The following is a 14570-nucleotide window of genomic DNA, read 5'->3' as shown; positions in this document are numbered from 1 at the left end:
AGGATTACTCTCCCTAGCAGCCGCCAAAACACAGGAAAGAATCAGCTCATAAACAGACATCTAGGGAAAAGGCTGTTTTCAGCACCAAGTGCAAAAAACGTGATAAGGAAATGACAGAGGAAAAGAGAAGACCAGCCTTTTGCTAAGCATTGCACTCTTGGAGAGGCAATGTGGTGTAGTGGCTGGAGTGTAAGACCTAGGAGACCAGAGTTCAAAACTCCACTGGGCCAAGAAGCTCAGTGGGCTAGTCACTGTCTCCCAGCTGACCCTACCTCACAGAGGAAAGAGGGGATAAATGTAATAATAAATGGATGTTGTTGCCAGTTTTGCTGACATGCCTGATCACTCCAAAGGTCTAAACCAGGCATCCCCAAACTGTGGCCCTCCAGATGTTTTGGCCTACAACTCCCATGATCCCTAGCTAACAGGACCAGTGGTCAGGGATGATGGGAATTGTAGTCCAAAACATCTGGAGGGCCGAAGTTTGGGGATGCCTGGTCTAAACCAAGATCTTGTTTCCCACAGGAGCCAACAAGGAAGGGCACAAGCAGGGCATGAATGCAATAGCTTTCTCCTGTTGTTGTTACCCAACAACTGGTATCTAGAGATATACTGCTTCTGAACCTGGAGGTTCACCCATGTTTCCTAAAGAGCAATGTTAGACAAGCTTTGCAGGCCTGAGCTGATAGAGCAAAACATGACTTGCTTGCAAGAGCACAGCTTCTGTTCAGAATTCAAATAGAGACACTCTTAATCCAAACAGCTGAAACTCAGATGGGGTTAGAGTTACCAAAGCAGGTCCGGTCATGCTATTTGGGGTGAGTGTAATTGTATGTGAACGCCAGCATTCCTCAACCTAGTTTTCCAAATTTCCCCCATCATCCCTGATCACTGGCTATGTTGGCTGAGGGTGATGACAGCTGTAGATCAAAAAAGCTGGAAGGCACCAGGTTGGGACGGTTGGCGTACACCTTTTGGTACCCTGAAAGGTACAACGTTTGCAGTTTTGAGAGCCCCACTTAACAGGGCCATGCAGGGATCCCGTCATATCTGCACCTTCCATGCATGGTGTGTGCTATTATTTCCTGCTCTCATGAAAGCAGAAGCTTTAAAACAGCCACATGCTGAAAAGCTATTACAACAGATCCCCTTCCTCTACTGCCAGAGATGATTAATTGGGTTTAATAGCTTTTCAGTGTGGTTTATCCTGGAAAAAGAAGGCAGTTCTTCATGTTTCAGAGCATTGCAGAACCTTAGCCAGGTCAGAATCAAACATTATTGGAGTCAAGTTTCCTGCTCTAAGGAAGGATTCTAAACATCTCAGTCCCCACCCACCCCTGCATATTTATTATGTAGAATCCAACTGGTGGGCATGTGCTGGTGAAAGAACTTATGGTCCAACAAGAACTTATGGTCCAACAGATACATTTGCTAATACATCCCACCCTCGCAGGGAAGACTGGGAGGAGGTAGCCTCTGGGCCTCCTGTCAGATGCTAACTGTTGATGAGCAACTTCAAGGCCCCTACTTTCTCTTTTTAGGGTTATATTTAAACCTGGCAGGCCAGGCAGCCCTTCAAATAGAAAGCTGTCCTTTTACAGAGCACTATTACAGACGCAGGTGGCGCTATGGGTTAAACCACAGAGCCTAGGGCTTGCCGATCAGAAGGTCGGCGGTTCGAATCCCCGCGATGGGGTGAGCTCCCGTTGCTCCTGCCAACCTAGCAGTTCAAAAGCACGTCATAGGGACTGCTCTGGTGGGAAGGTAAACGGCGTTTCCATGCGCTGCTCTGGTTCTCCAGAAGTGGCTTTGTCATGCTGACCACATGACCTGGAAGATGTATGCTGGCTCCCTCAGCCAATAACGTGAGATGAGTCGGTCACAACTGGACCTAATGATCCAGTCCCTTTACCTTTAACACCTGTAAAGTAGCACACATGGCCCCCTGGCTCAACAGGAAGTCATAAACCAGTAAGCATCTGCAAACAGGAAACATTTAATTAATGTTAAAAAGCATCTTTGTGGAACAGGACTTAATAAGAAACCACCTAATTCATACTTCTTCAACCAGTACTATGTGAACCACAGTACAGCTACCCTTTGAAATTTGCACTTCTCTGAATGTTGTCAGGCAGTTCTCCACCAAGCAAATTAGGGGGAAATGCATTAAAATGCAGATGAGTGAAAATGGTATAGAAAAGTGCATTATATTAGGGGAAATTGCTTGAAAATGTGCACATTAGTCAAGCCTGTATACAAAAGTGTGTTTATTGGGAAGAAATTGCACTACAATACTGATGAATTTTCATGAGGATTAAAAAAAACAACCCACAAATTGCTGGGGAAATGTGGAGAACAGAATTTAAGATTGGAAAAATGAGAAATTGAGAGGATCCAAATTGTAAATACTCTTGAAGGCTGTTGGGTCTGGGTATTGCTAGATAATACAGTGCTATAAGATGGCCTGTGTGGAACCTCCAACTTGGTTTGGCTTTCAGTCAATTGCCCCAAAAGCAGTGGCTCAGCAGCACTGAAAATTCATTGGAATTTTCTCTCCTCGTAAAGAACAAACAAACCCAAATAATCTAAAAGAAAACAATGCTGGTGCCACTGATCCAACCCACCATGAGCCAGGGTGACCCAACAACAAAGGCCAGCATACTAAAAAGCACCACTTTAATGATTAAGAGATTGCGCTGCGAGTCAGAATATCCTGGATTCACCTTTCCCCTCAAACATGAACTAGCCTGGTCACCTTATGCAATCCAGTATGTACCGTATTAGTCTCAGCCTCCCCCTCCCCCTGCACCTGTAATATGAAGATAATAATTCTGAGCTCCCTTGCTAAGAATTATGATTATGATTATGATTACTATCATCATCATCATCAAGAAAGGATCAGGCTATAAGATGTTCCTCCACAATGCTAAACTGAACAGACACATCAGTTCTTGTGCCAGTTGAGACCTCGGCTTCCAAATGAGGTCATGTATGAATGCTGCTGCCGTCAGAGAACAGGGGCTGGCCATTCAAAGCCCCTACATTAACTACAAGAAGCTTTGTGAATTCCTTTGCAGAAAATCACAAAGGGGTAAAAGCAGAACAGATTCATGGAGCTTGGCTGGGCCCACTGGGAGAGATTCAGCTTCCACTACATGCTGGTTTTTTTGCTGAGTGGCCAAAGCCTCCAATGAAGAAATCTTGATCCGGAATGCAACATAATAGGGCTTGCAAGTTTTCATGCTGAACTGGAAGTCCTGGCACCAGGAGCCGGTGTTAAATCTCTGAGCCCAGGGAGCTGCATTCTGCCATGTCAGACAACTGGTCAACCTAGCTGAGCTTTGTCTACACCAGGGATAGGAAACCTATGACCCTTCAGATGTGTTTCATGGGAACTGGAGTCCAACTGTGTCTGGAGGCTCCTAAGTTCCCCTCCCCATCCGATCACAGGATCTTCCCAGCCCTAGCTTGAGCTGCCAGGGATAGCACTGGGGGACCTTTTGTATGTAAGGGAGGTAGAGATGAGTGTGGACTAGGAATGGGGCACTTGCTTTCAAAGGGTGAGATGGAGTGTACTCTTTGCTGTTGAGTGAAACTTACATAGCCAGAGCCAGCTTGAAGCAGTTTCTCTGGTTCAGTGTGCTTGTGGTCCACTAAACTCTACATATCTCAGATAATGGGGTTTCTTTTCAGTTCATTGTCCTTTGCCCTAACACAAACCAGAGACGAGCCAAGAGGTTCAAATGCTCTTGGGGGTTGATTTCCTCTTTCAAACCTTATCTTTTAACTTCTAGATTAAGGGTTTGTCTCTTTTGTGAGGTGCACATAAAGTCACGATTCCTGTAGCCTTCCTATTCATAGACGGTGAGGGTCTGCAACAGTGTTTGGAAAGTTCATTTTTAAATAGAACTAGTTCTAGTTCAGCATGTCCAAAAGGAACTAATTCCTGTCCACACCCATAGCTTTACAAAATGAAGTACTGTCATTCATGTTCAGTTCCCAGTTCCAGTTCACAAGACCCTCAGCAATTTTTCCTTCAGCATTCAGACTATTACAAGCTGACGTGCCAAAATATAGAACAGCAAGCCTAGGAAAACATCAAAGCACACACACACAGTGGAATGTGAATTCTTTAATTTATTTCCCCCAACAATTATGAACTTCAAGCTCAGGGACTTGCCTGCCCATGAGGCAAGATGGGGTGACCATCTTGAGCGGAGGAAGCCCCCAAGGTGGAGCCCCCCAAAGTGTCCCACCTCCAGTGGAAAACTGCCACGCCAACAGCACCAGTTTCCAGCAAGATCTCACCAACATTTCTTACAAAAGAGGGCTTAACTTGAAGTGTGAACAGGAAAGCACCTATTTTCTAGAATCCAATCTTGCTTATCTTTAACCCCTGTATCTTTCCTTGATAATTTCATTTATAAACACCGGGATAGTCAGATTCCGAGTACACCCACTGAAATAAATGACTTCAGAAGGTCTTCTCTGAGTATGGCTAACATCAGATCTCACTCTTAGTCTTTAAAGTAACACAATACACCTTGCTTCTCCCCTGCTCCCCACACAACAAAGAAATATAGCTACCTGACCTGGGGGAAAAACATGCATTTCATCACATGGGCCAATGACACACATACCTCTCAGACATGAATAGAAAGAATGATAACCTACACACACAGGATACAGATCATTTCCTACATAGAAGTGCCTTCCACACAGACATTTTGTGACTCTCCAGATAACCCCCTTAACTCCTCCTCAGCCCAGTTATTACCACCAGCTTCAATCTCCATGCTCTTTGTATATATCTTGCTTACAAAGTCACTTTATCTAAATTTTGGCCCTCCCTTGTGCATTTCCAGAGGTTCCAGACACACACTTCAGCAGGTGACACCTGTTACTTGATCCTCAGAAGAGGCAGGAATCTCCTGGAGCCATGAACCAAAGCACTACATAAGGGCTGCATTCAGTCCTGATAGAATCCGTCAAAATGACGTTTATATTACAGTCCCCTGAGCTCGTAGACACATCTGGGAGTACTTTGGAAAAACCACACACACCTCTGATTCAGGATATTCACCATTTGAAGGCCATTCCAAATCCTTTTTGAGTCTGGCTCAGGAGTGACGGATACAACTATCTATAGTGGGTGTTTTCAAACTTCTGACTTCCAGGAAATACACCCCCCTCTCCATCTCTGTGGAGCCAATGTGTTGTTATGATGTTGGACTAGGATCAGGGATCCCCACTCGGCCATAACATTTACAATGTAACTCTAGGATGATTATAATATCTCAGGCTAACCTCCCTCACAGGGTTGTTGTGAGGATAAAATGGGGGTGGGGGTGGGAAGAACTATGGTATGTATGCTGATTTGAGCTCCTTGGGGGAAGTGCAGGGTAATAACACACACACACACACACTTGCCTGGCGATTGCAAATGATTCTGGGGAGTGTTCTATGGGGAGTGCTCAGTTCACATGGGGAGCTGGCTGGTTCTCAGGGGTCATATCACTGTCCAACAAGAATCAAGAGAGCACCTTAAATAAAGCTGTGTTAATACTCTCCTTCCATTCATAGGCCAAGGGAAGATGAATAGGAGTGGGAATCACTCAGGAAGCATTCTTTGCCATTGCTGAGTGTCTTATTGAGGAACTCCCAATAAGGGCAGAGTTTAAAAATTACTGCTCTGTTCAATACACCACACACTCCGAAGGGCTGAATATAAGGGTGGCCACCAGCTTGGATGGTTTTCAGAGGGTGTGTGGGGGGGAACAGAAGGGTTTCCAGGTAAGAGAGAGGTTGATGTGCACCCCAGGACCTGTTTATTTGCTCTTTCTCAAAGAATATCACTGAAAGAACAGTGATCGCAAAGCAATGAGCTGCTTACTCCATTTTTAGTATATCACTCCACTTTACTCAAAAACAACAAGAAGACTTGAGGCACCTTAAAGGCTAAAAAGTTATTAATGCATAAGCCCTTGTGAACTATAGTCAGATTCAGTAGATGCTCAAAGTCTTGAATTCATTTGCTTAAAACCCAAACTTCTGGCAAAACATTGCTTGCCACTAGTGAAGATACATCCCAGAATTTCTTTTCTCCCCCCCCATTAAATATATACTTTATTTAGAATTTCACAATAACAAAAGTAATAGTTACAATAATACGAAAAGAATATCATTCACTACTACATTTCTTCGTTACGATTGACCCGCTTAACATCAGCTAAGTAATAGTATATTACTTCATTTTAGATTGTCCAGATATTGACATTCCACTTTTATCCCTTTGTCTCTCTCTTAGCAGGTCTAACACAAAGAACCCCACAAAAGAAAGAAAAAGACTTCAAAGGGGGGGGGGGCAGAGAGGAGAGAAAACAAAAAAGGGGGGAAGGGGGGAGGAGAAGATACAAAACAAAAATAAACACACTTGACTTCTGATTAGACTCGTTGCGTCATTATTTCTTCCAGTTTTCCACACACAGTTCCACATCATTATATTGTCTTTTTAATTTTATCCGCATATAACAGCATTATAATTTTTATCTTACAAGGATCATCTATGTCTGCCAGGAGATGTTTGATATTGTTTAGGGAGGCAGCCCTGTTTAGGGAGGCTTTTCATGTTTAATAGATCACTGTGTTTTATTTTTCTGTTGGAAGCCGCCCAGAGTGGCTGGGGAAACCCAGCCAGATGGGCGGGGTATAAATAATAAATTGTTGTTGTTGTTGTTGTTGTTGTTGTTGTTGTTGTTGTTGTTGTTGTTGTTGTTGTTATGCTGTTCCAAATATTCTTTAAAGACTTTCCATTCTTTTTGTATTTTTTGATTCGGATAACCTCTAGTTAGAGATACATCCCAGAATTTCAAGGGAGTGGGAAATGCATCTCTTCCCAAAATGTTTTTGACACAGCATCTCATGTCACAAGCCGGTGTTACACCACATTCACATGCACACATTTCCTCAGTCTCGCTTGCCTCTAATTGAGCTTACTTTCAGCCTGAATAATTGCCTTAGTAATACTGTAGTACCAATCTATTTTGCCTTGGTCAGACCCCAACTGGAGTTACTGTATCCACTTCTGTGCCCATATCTGAAGGGTTATCACATGGAAGATGCAGCAAGTTGTGTTTTCTGCTGCTCCAGAGGGGTAGGACCTGAACCAATGGATTCAAATTACAAGGAGGGGGATTCCAACTAAACATTAGAAAGAACTTTCTGATGGCAAGAGCTGTGCAACAGTGGCACTCACTCGGAAGGTAGTACAGTAGACTCTCCCTCCCTGGAGGTTTCCAAACAGATGATTTAGCTGTGGTTGCAGGGGCTTGGACTAGATGACCCCCAAGGTCCCTTCAAACTCTACCATTATAGGATTCTATCACTTTTACATGGCTGGTGCCCCCTCCATGTCCCACTGCCTCTAGTTTGCAATGCACATTTTTCATCCTCAGGTCATATCTAGCCTGTGAGGTTATCAGTACTATTCATTCCCACTATTCGCCTTGTCTTTATCTATCAGATTCACAAACACTGCACATCTGATTCCCTTAAGCCAAACCCTTCTGAACATTCACTATGAAGCCTGAGAGTGGCACCATCAGCAGCGTCATGGGGCAGAAGTTGGGGAACCCACTCAAGCACCAGGTCTGGCTCACCATATTTTGTAAGAGCTGAATTGACACACGATTCTGATCTGTGGCTTCCTAAGGTGAAACAAACACTAACAACAACATTGCTGAATGCTTACTGCCCCAACTTGTGGGCAATTAGCAATCCTCTCTTTCTGCCTCATTAGGTCAGGGACTGCAAGGTGGAAAGATTCAGTCTGGCAACAGACTCATATCTGCAAAGTCACAGCATTTTGATATTGGTATTTTTATATATAAAATCTTTGCATTTCCCATTAACACATGCTGCCCTCCGAGGACCCCAGAGCAGGATTTGTACGTAGCTATCTATTTATTTAGATTTATTTTGTAAAATAAAATAAAATCATAAATTCTTTCTGTCCTCACAATAGCCTTGTGAGGTAGGCTAGGGTGAAATATGTAGACAGGCCCAATATAAATAAGTGAGCTTCGGAACTGATCAGGCGTGTTTGAATACGGGTCTCCTCAAATACAGACTTTTATCTCCCCCTAATACGTATATTAGGGCCCAGGTGGCTCTGTGTGTTAAACCACTGAGCCTAGGGCTTGCTGATCAGAAGGTTGGCGGTTCGAATCCCTGTGGCGGGGTGAGTTCCCGTTGCTTGGTCCCAGCTCCTGCCAACCTAGCAGTTCGAAAGCACATCAAAATGCAAGTAGATAAATAGGAACCGCTACAGCGGGAAGGTAAACGGCGTTTCCGTGTGCTGCTCTGGTTCGCCAGAAGTGGCTTTGTCATGCTGGCCACATGACCTGGAAACTATACGCCGGCTCCCTCGGCCAATAATGCAAGATGAGCGCGCAACCCCAGAGTCGGTCACGACTGGACCTAATGGTCAGGGGTCCCTTTACCTTTACCTTAATACGTATATTGGCTCCCCTTGTCCAAGAACAAAGAATGGAAAAGTGGCTGTGTTCACACTCCCCCTTACTCTGCATCCAGTGTACTCCCAGTGCTGGCTTGGGAAGTTAGCCACAATCCCTATCTATCCTTCATCCCATTGTTTCTTTGGGAATTAAGAAAATGAGCTAGCTGCATTTTAAGTTGGAGTGCACTGAGTTGTAATGAAAACTTTTTCCAGCACCCTGGCCCCACATATTATTCAATTTTATCCTCTTATGCCCAGGACAGTTCATGATGTTGACAGAAAGTTTGAAGGCAAGAGCAAATGGACTCCCAGGTCTCCAGCTGCTCTGTCTAAAGCGGCTGTTCAGAGGCTGATTACCCCAGTCTCTGAAAAAAACATTCTGCCAGGAGTGCTCAGAACCTAGGAAGCAGCCAGTCCGGAGAGCGAGACACTACGGTTCTCCAGAGTTTCAGACAGGAGATGTCTTTTCCAGTCTTAGCTGGAGACCCCAAAGACTGAATCTGGGACCTTTTGCTTGCAAAGCACGGGGTGGACGGAGCAATGCCCCACACTCTGCATGTTGACTCCTCCAGGTTCCTGAATGCAGATGGTACCAAAGGCAAGGAGAAAGCAAGAGAGAAATGCACGTGCCCACAAACACCCGGAGAGAAAGTAACTCTCCCTGGTTTGCTGCTGACTCTGTAGCTCCATCAATTTAAGTACAGTACAGTACATCATTACACGCATTAATTCTCTAGTGGTTGCTCTTACCTAGCAGTTACTGGCAGGACACCTTGCGGGGAAACGATCCTCTTGCATAAAGCGCCTCTCCCGGACTGAGCCTCGCAGCAGTTGAGGAGAGCCTCTTCTCCTTGCACATTTCACGGGAGTCTTCCTCTCTCAGGGCAGGCAAGCCCCTCCCAGGGCCCACCCCCTTCACACTCAGCCAACACCAGCTGAGGCTCAAGTGGGTGATATCATGTGCTTTTTGGCTGTAATCTGAGATCTGCCTTGTGGCATTCCTAAAGCACAGACATTGAAGCGGGGGGGGGTGATGGGGAGGGGGCGGAACTGGCTACTTTCTAGGAAACATGTATTTAAAAGTTGGCGGGCGGCCGGGGTGGGGGCTGCTCTCTGCTTTGGATGATTCATACTTTAAGATTGTAATGCAGGGGCAAAGGTGTGGGAAGGCATGTGAAAGGGTGTCAGGATGGTCATTTTATTTATGTATTCATTTCATTCCTCTCTTGGCGGGATGTTTTTCAGAAACTACAATTGGTGATCACTCCCCACCCCCACCCCAAATTCTTCAGTCCTCAAAAGTGTGTGCTTTCTGTGTAAGTTTCTGGGAGACACACACACAGAGAAATAAAATGACAAAACAAAACCCGCAAATTAAATCAAAACCAACTTTAAAGCAGCACAGTTTAAAAAACCAGCATAAAACAGCAGCAGTGAGGGGAGATTCCTGCTGGGACCCCTGCACTTCAGGGGGTTCGACTAGATGACCACTGGAGTCCTTTCCAGCTCTACAATCCCTTGATTTTTATGACATTCAGCGACATCAAAATAGGCACCAGGTGAGTCGCCCTGGGGACTAAATCTTGCAGTTGAGGGGCCACCAACTACAGGCCCTTCCCTGAGAGCCACCCAGAGGACGGCCTCTGTTGAAGGTCTTATTTGTGCAGGTAGGCACATTTGGATCAAAAAGTCCTTTTCTTGACATGAAAAATGGGATATAAATTCTTTTAATTATTCACACCATCCTCATACTAGGGAGGGAATGAAAGGCAAAAAAAAAGACTGCTGGCTCCAAGATTTGGGGTGGGGGTGGTGGATTTGGAGAAGAGACTCTCCATGAGCCTCTTCTATGCAGGTGGCACTGTGGTCTAAACCACAGAGCCTAGGGCTTGCTGATCAGAAGGTTGGCGGTTCGAATCCCTGTGATGGGGTGAGCTCCCATTGTTTAGTCCCAGCTCCTGCCAACCTAGCAATTCAAAAGCACATCAAAGTGCAGGAAGGTAAATGGCATTTCCATGTGCTGCTCTGGTTCACCAGAAGCGGCTTAGTCATGCTGGCCACATGACCTGGAAGCCGTACGCCAGCTCCCTCGGCCAATAAAGCGAGATGAGCACTGCAACCCCAGAGTCGTCCATGACTGGACCTAACATCAGGTGTACCTTTATTCCCTCCTTATTTATTTAATTATTTATCATTTCACCAGCAGGTGCCAGAGTAAGTTACAACAATTAAAAATTCAATATGAAAAACAATGTCTAAAAAATTACCATCTCAGGCGCAGAGTCAGCGGGTCTCAGATGTCAAAGGCCAGGATAAAACATACAGTGGAAACTACATAATGAAGGTGCCAGACACAGCTTTGTGAAGAGGGAATCCCACAGCCTCCCAGTTGCCAGCACTGCCCATTGATCTACTATTTCTCTTCAGCTACTCTCTCTCTTCAGCTACCTGAAGATGAATGGAAAAGAGGATGCTTGTTCCAGCCAGTCTTGTCCCTGTTCATTTGCTTAGACAAGATAAGGCAACAGGCAGCAACAGTGAGGAGGAGGAAGGCCAGGGATTCGAGGTGTGTGGCACCAGGGGCCCTCGTCACATGGGAGCCTTGGCAGGGGTCTAACAAGGTCCTCCACCTCCACAGACTTGTCATAGGAGTTACCATAGGAGTCCCAATTGTGTTTGGTCCGTAAGCCCATTTCGAATTTTGAAAAAGCACTAAGGGCACCACCACAAAATGGCTGTCGGGGAGTGGGGGGGGCATGCCCATTCTCACAAGGGCTGCCCTAGGGGGCATGGGCAGACAGAAGGAAACTGGTGAAGCAAAAAAAGACTAGGAAGGAAGTGAGCACAAGGGATAGGTAGGGTCTGAGTCCCAAAACACAACAGCAAATCCTTGGAACCTACAGCTTTCTGCTCCAAAAGAACCCTTTCACAAAAGGCCACAAACCGAAACAAATAACATTTCACAGAAGGCAAACTCTTCCTCTCTGTCAGCCAACTCACGCCACATCTTTCTCTCTCCCACAGTGGATCATTATCCAAACACACCTGCCCCTGCCCCTCAGGGCTGCTCTCTGCCCTGTTTTTTGCCCTCATCTCTCCCATCAAGGCTACTCCATTTTTTAAATCTCATTTTCTGTCCTCGTGGTTGCTCCATTCCTCCATCATACTGCATCCCAGGTAAATGGGCATAAGATTTCAGCCTGCCTAACAATGCAATCTTTTGCAATTTTACTCAGTTCAGTGAGATTTTCTCCCAGGGTAAGAGTGAACAGAATTCCAGCCTTTGTCAATTCAGAATCTTTAATTTATTCCATAATGTTAATCCCTAAAATATAAAAGATTGTGTGGTACTGTTTTGAAAGTGACCTTAAGTATAAGCAGGGTCTAGGCATGCGGGAATTACTGTAGGTAGTGAAATAGACCAGATTACTACAAAATGCAGGTGGGACTTACCACTACTTTAAAACAACAACAAAAAAACCTCCATGCAAAAGTATAAAATTGTCACAGCATGGACCTCTGCAACCCACTTTTCCCAGCCCAGGAATGGCCATAGTTAGCCAACCATCTGCAGACCGTCTGCACTACTGAGGCCAACTGGGTCTCCACAACAGCTTAGAATGGAGATGTACCTCCAGACTAGGCACTTGCTATGTCTGAGGAGTGCTATTCCACCTAGAATAGATGGTCTAGCTAATTCTGGGACACAGGAGCAAGCTACCCATAGGGCGAGTCTTACCAAGAGTCAACCTCAGTTTACTGGTCCTCATCAAACATGTGTATAGCCCAGGGGTCCCCAAACTAAGGCCCAGGGGCCGGATGCGGCCCAATTGCCTTTTCAGTCCAGCCCACGGACGGTCCAGGAATCAGCATGTTTTTACATGAGTAAAATGTGTCCTTTTATTTAAAATGCATCTCTGGGTTATTTGTGGGGCATAGGAATTCATTCATATTTTTTTTCAAAATATAGTCCGGCCCCCCACAAGGTCTGAAGGACAGTGGACCGGCCCCCTGCTGAAAAAGTTTGGTGACCCCTGGCATAGCCTCTCTGGATTCAGATGCAATGAAGAGCCACAGCTGGGTGTCATTTGCATATTGGTGGCAGCATGTCCCAAATACTTGGACGCTCCAATTTTAAGAGCATGGGAGACAAGTTGGAACCTTGCAAGATACTGCTGCTCTCTGACTCCCTACTCTCCCTGAATGCTACTTTATTGTAGCGACTCTCAAAGTAGGAGCAAAACCAGGGGCACCATCTGGGGTTAATCGGGGGGCCTTCACCCCCCCCATTTTTTTCAAGGGGCCTGGACCTCCTCAAACTTCCATGGTGATGGTCCACCTGGAAGGTGCCCTGGTGATCTCAAAGGAACGTGCCAAAGCACATGGAGGGCTGCCAAGAAGTGCGCACAAGGGGTACTGATGTACCAGGCTCACAGTCAGCATTCCCCCCAACTGGGCAAAAAACACACATACATTTTTGAAAAAGAGTATGTCTCTGGGCCTCCTAGAAAGAAAATTATGAAGCAGAATGTGCAGGTACTCTTCTAAGTGAGATGAGCCAGCTTGGCTGCTCCCATCTTTCAGTAACCTTTTCTGAAGCAGGCAGAACAGATTTTAGAAAACGGATTCTGCAATTCAAAGTGCTGCTTTAGACCTGCTAACGGAAATCTGAGGGCTCCCTTGGACAAAACAAGACTCCAGGCAAGAATATCAGAGCAAAACAGCAGCCAGTACTATAAAGCCTTAAACAGCTCAGGACTGCAATACCTCAAGAACTACCTCTCCCCATATAAACTGACTTGGACCCTGAGATCACCCTCTGAGACCCATCTTTATGTGCCTCCTCCATGAGAGGGTGGCAACATAAGAACAGGCCTTTTCTGTAGTGGCTCCCCATCTGTGGGATGCTCTCTCCAGGGAAGTTCGCCTGGCAGTGGCATAACTAGCTGCTTGGGTGCCCGGGGCGGTGCACACGCCCTGCACCCAGGGGCAGAGCGAGCCGGAGCAGGGTGCACTGTGCAGAGCCTTGCAGCCACCTCCCCCTCAGCTGTAGGGTGGTTGAGGGAGAAGCGGGCCCCACACTGCCGTTTTGGGCAGGGTGGAGCCTGCAGGTGCCCGAGCCACCATATCACTCACAGGAGAGACGCATGGCCTGGGCGTGCTGCCCCCACGGTGTGGCACCCAGTGCACCCCCCTGCCCTCCCAGCTACGCCACTGTTGCCTGTTGCCTTCAGTATAGTCCTCTAGGTGCCAGGCGAAAATGTTCCTCTTTAACCAGGCCTTTGGCTGATGGACATCCGGTGCCCTTTTAAATGTGTTTGAGGAAGAGGGGGTTATTGGTTTGTTTTATTCTTGTTCCTGTTTTTATTATATATTTTGTGCTTTTATTTTGTATTTTTGTGCTGTGAACTGCCCAGAGTACTGATGAAGGGTAGTATACAATTTTTAACAATAACAAACAAACAAACAAACATCCTTTTCAGCATGGTCAGTTTGAATGAGTTGGCTGCCTAGGAAGAGACCTTCTGATCAGCCAAAGTGATGTTCAGGGATGGAAGACCTGCAGCCCTAATGGACTGTGACTCACCTCTGCTCCAGCCAGAATGGCCAATGGTCAGGGATGGCAAAATTTGGATTTCAGCCACATCTGGAGGGCCACAGGTTCCCTGTCACTGGTGTAGTGGTTAAAGAATCAGATGAGGCCTTGAGAGAACCAGATTGAGATCCCACTCAGCCATGACAACAACAACAACAACAACAACAACAACAATTTATTTGTACCCCGCCCATCTGGCTGAGTCTCCTCAGCCACTCTGGGCAGCTCCCAGTCGAGTATTAAAACAATACAGCATTAAATATTAAAAACTTCCCTAAAAAGGGCTGCCTTCAGATGTCTTTTAAAAATAGGATAGCTGCTTATTTCCTTGACATCTGTTGGAAGGGCATTCCACAGGGCAGGCACCACAACCAAGAAGGCCCTCTGTCTGGTTCCCTGTAACTTTGCTTCTCGCAGCGAGGGAACCGCCAGAAGGCCCTCGGCGCTGGATCTTAG

General features: G+C 46.0%; 1 protein-coding gene across 1 annotated transcript in view; it reads right to left on the bottom strand.

Moving 5' to 3' along the window:
* The window catches only part of LOXL2 (lysyl oxidase like 2), an 85912-nt gene extending 76512 nt beyond the window's left edge, over positions 1-9400 (bottom strand). The window contains exon 1 of the mRNA XM_060268311.1: positions 9269-9400. The gene's annotated coding sequence lies outside the window, so the exon portion shown is untranslated. The remainder of the gene's footprint in view (positions 1-9268) is intronic.
* Between the last annotated feature and the right edge of the window lie 5170 nt (positions 9401-14570).

The sequence above is a fragment of the Zootoca vivipara genome, chromosome 15 (genome assembly GCF_963506605.1).
Source record: "Zootoca vivipara chromosome 15, rZooViv1.1, whole genome shotgun sequence".
Lineage (NCBI taxonomy): Eukaryota > Metazoa > Chordata > Lepidosauria > Squamata > Lacertidae > Zootoca > Zootoca vivipara.
The sequence above is the reverse complement of the archived record's forward strand: the minus strand, read 5'-3'. Positions and strand labels throughout refer to the sequence as shown.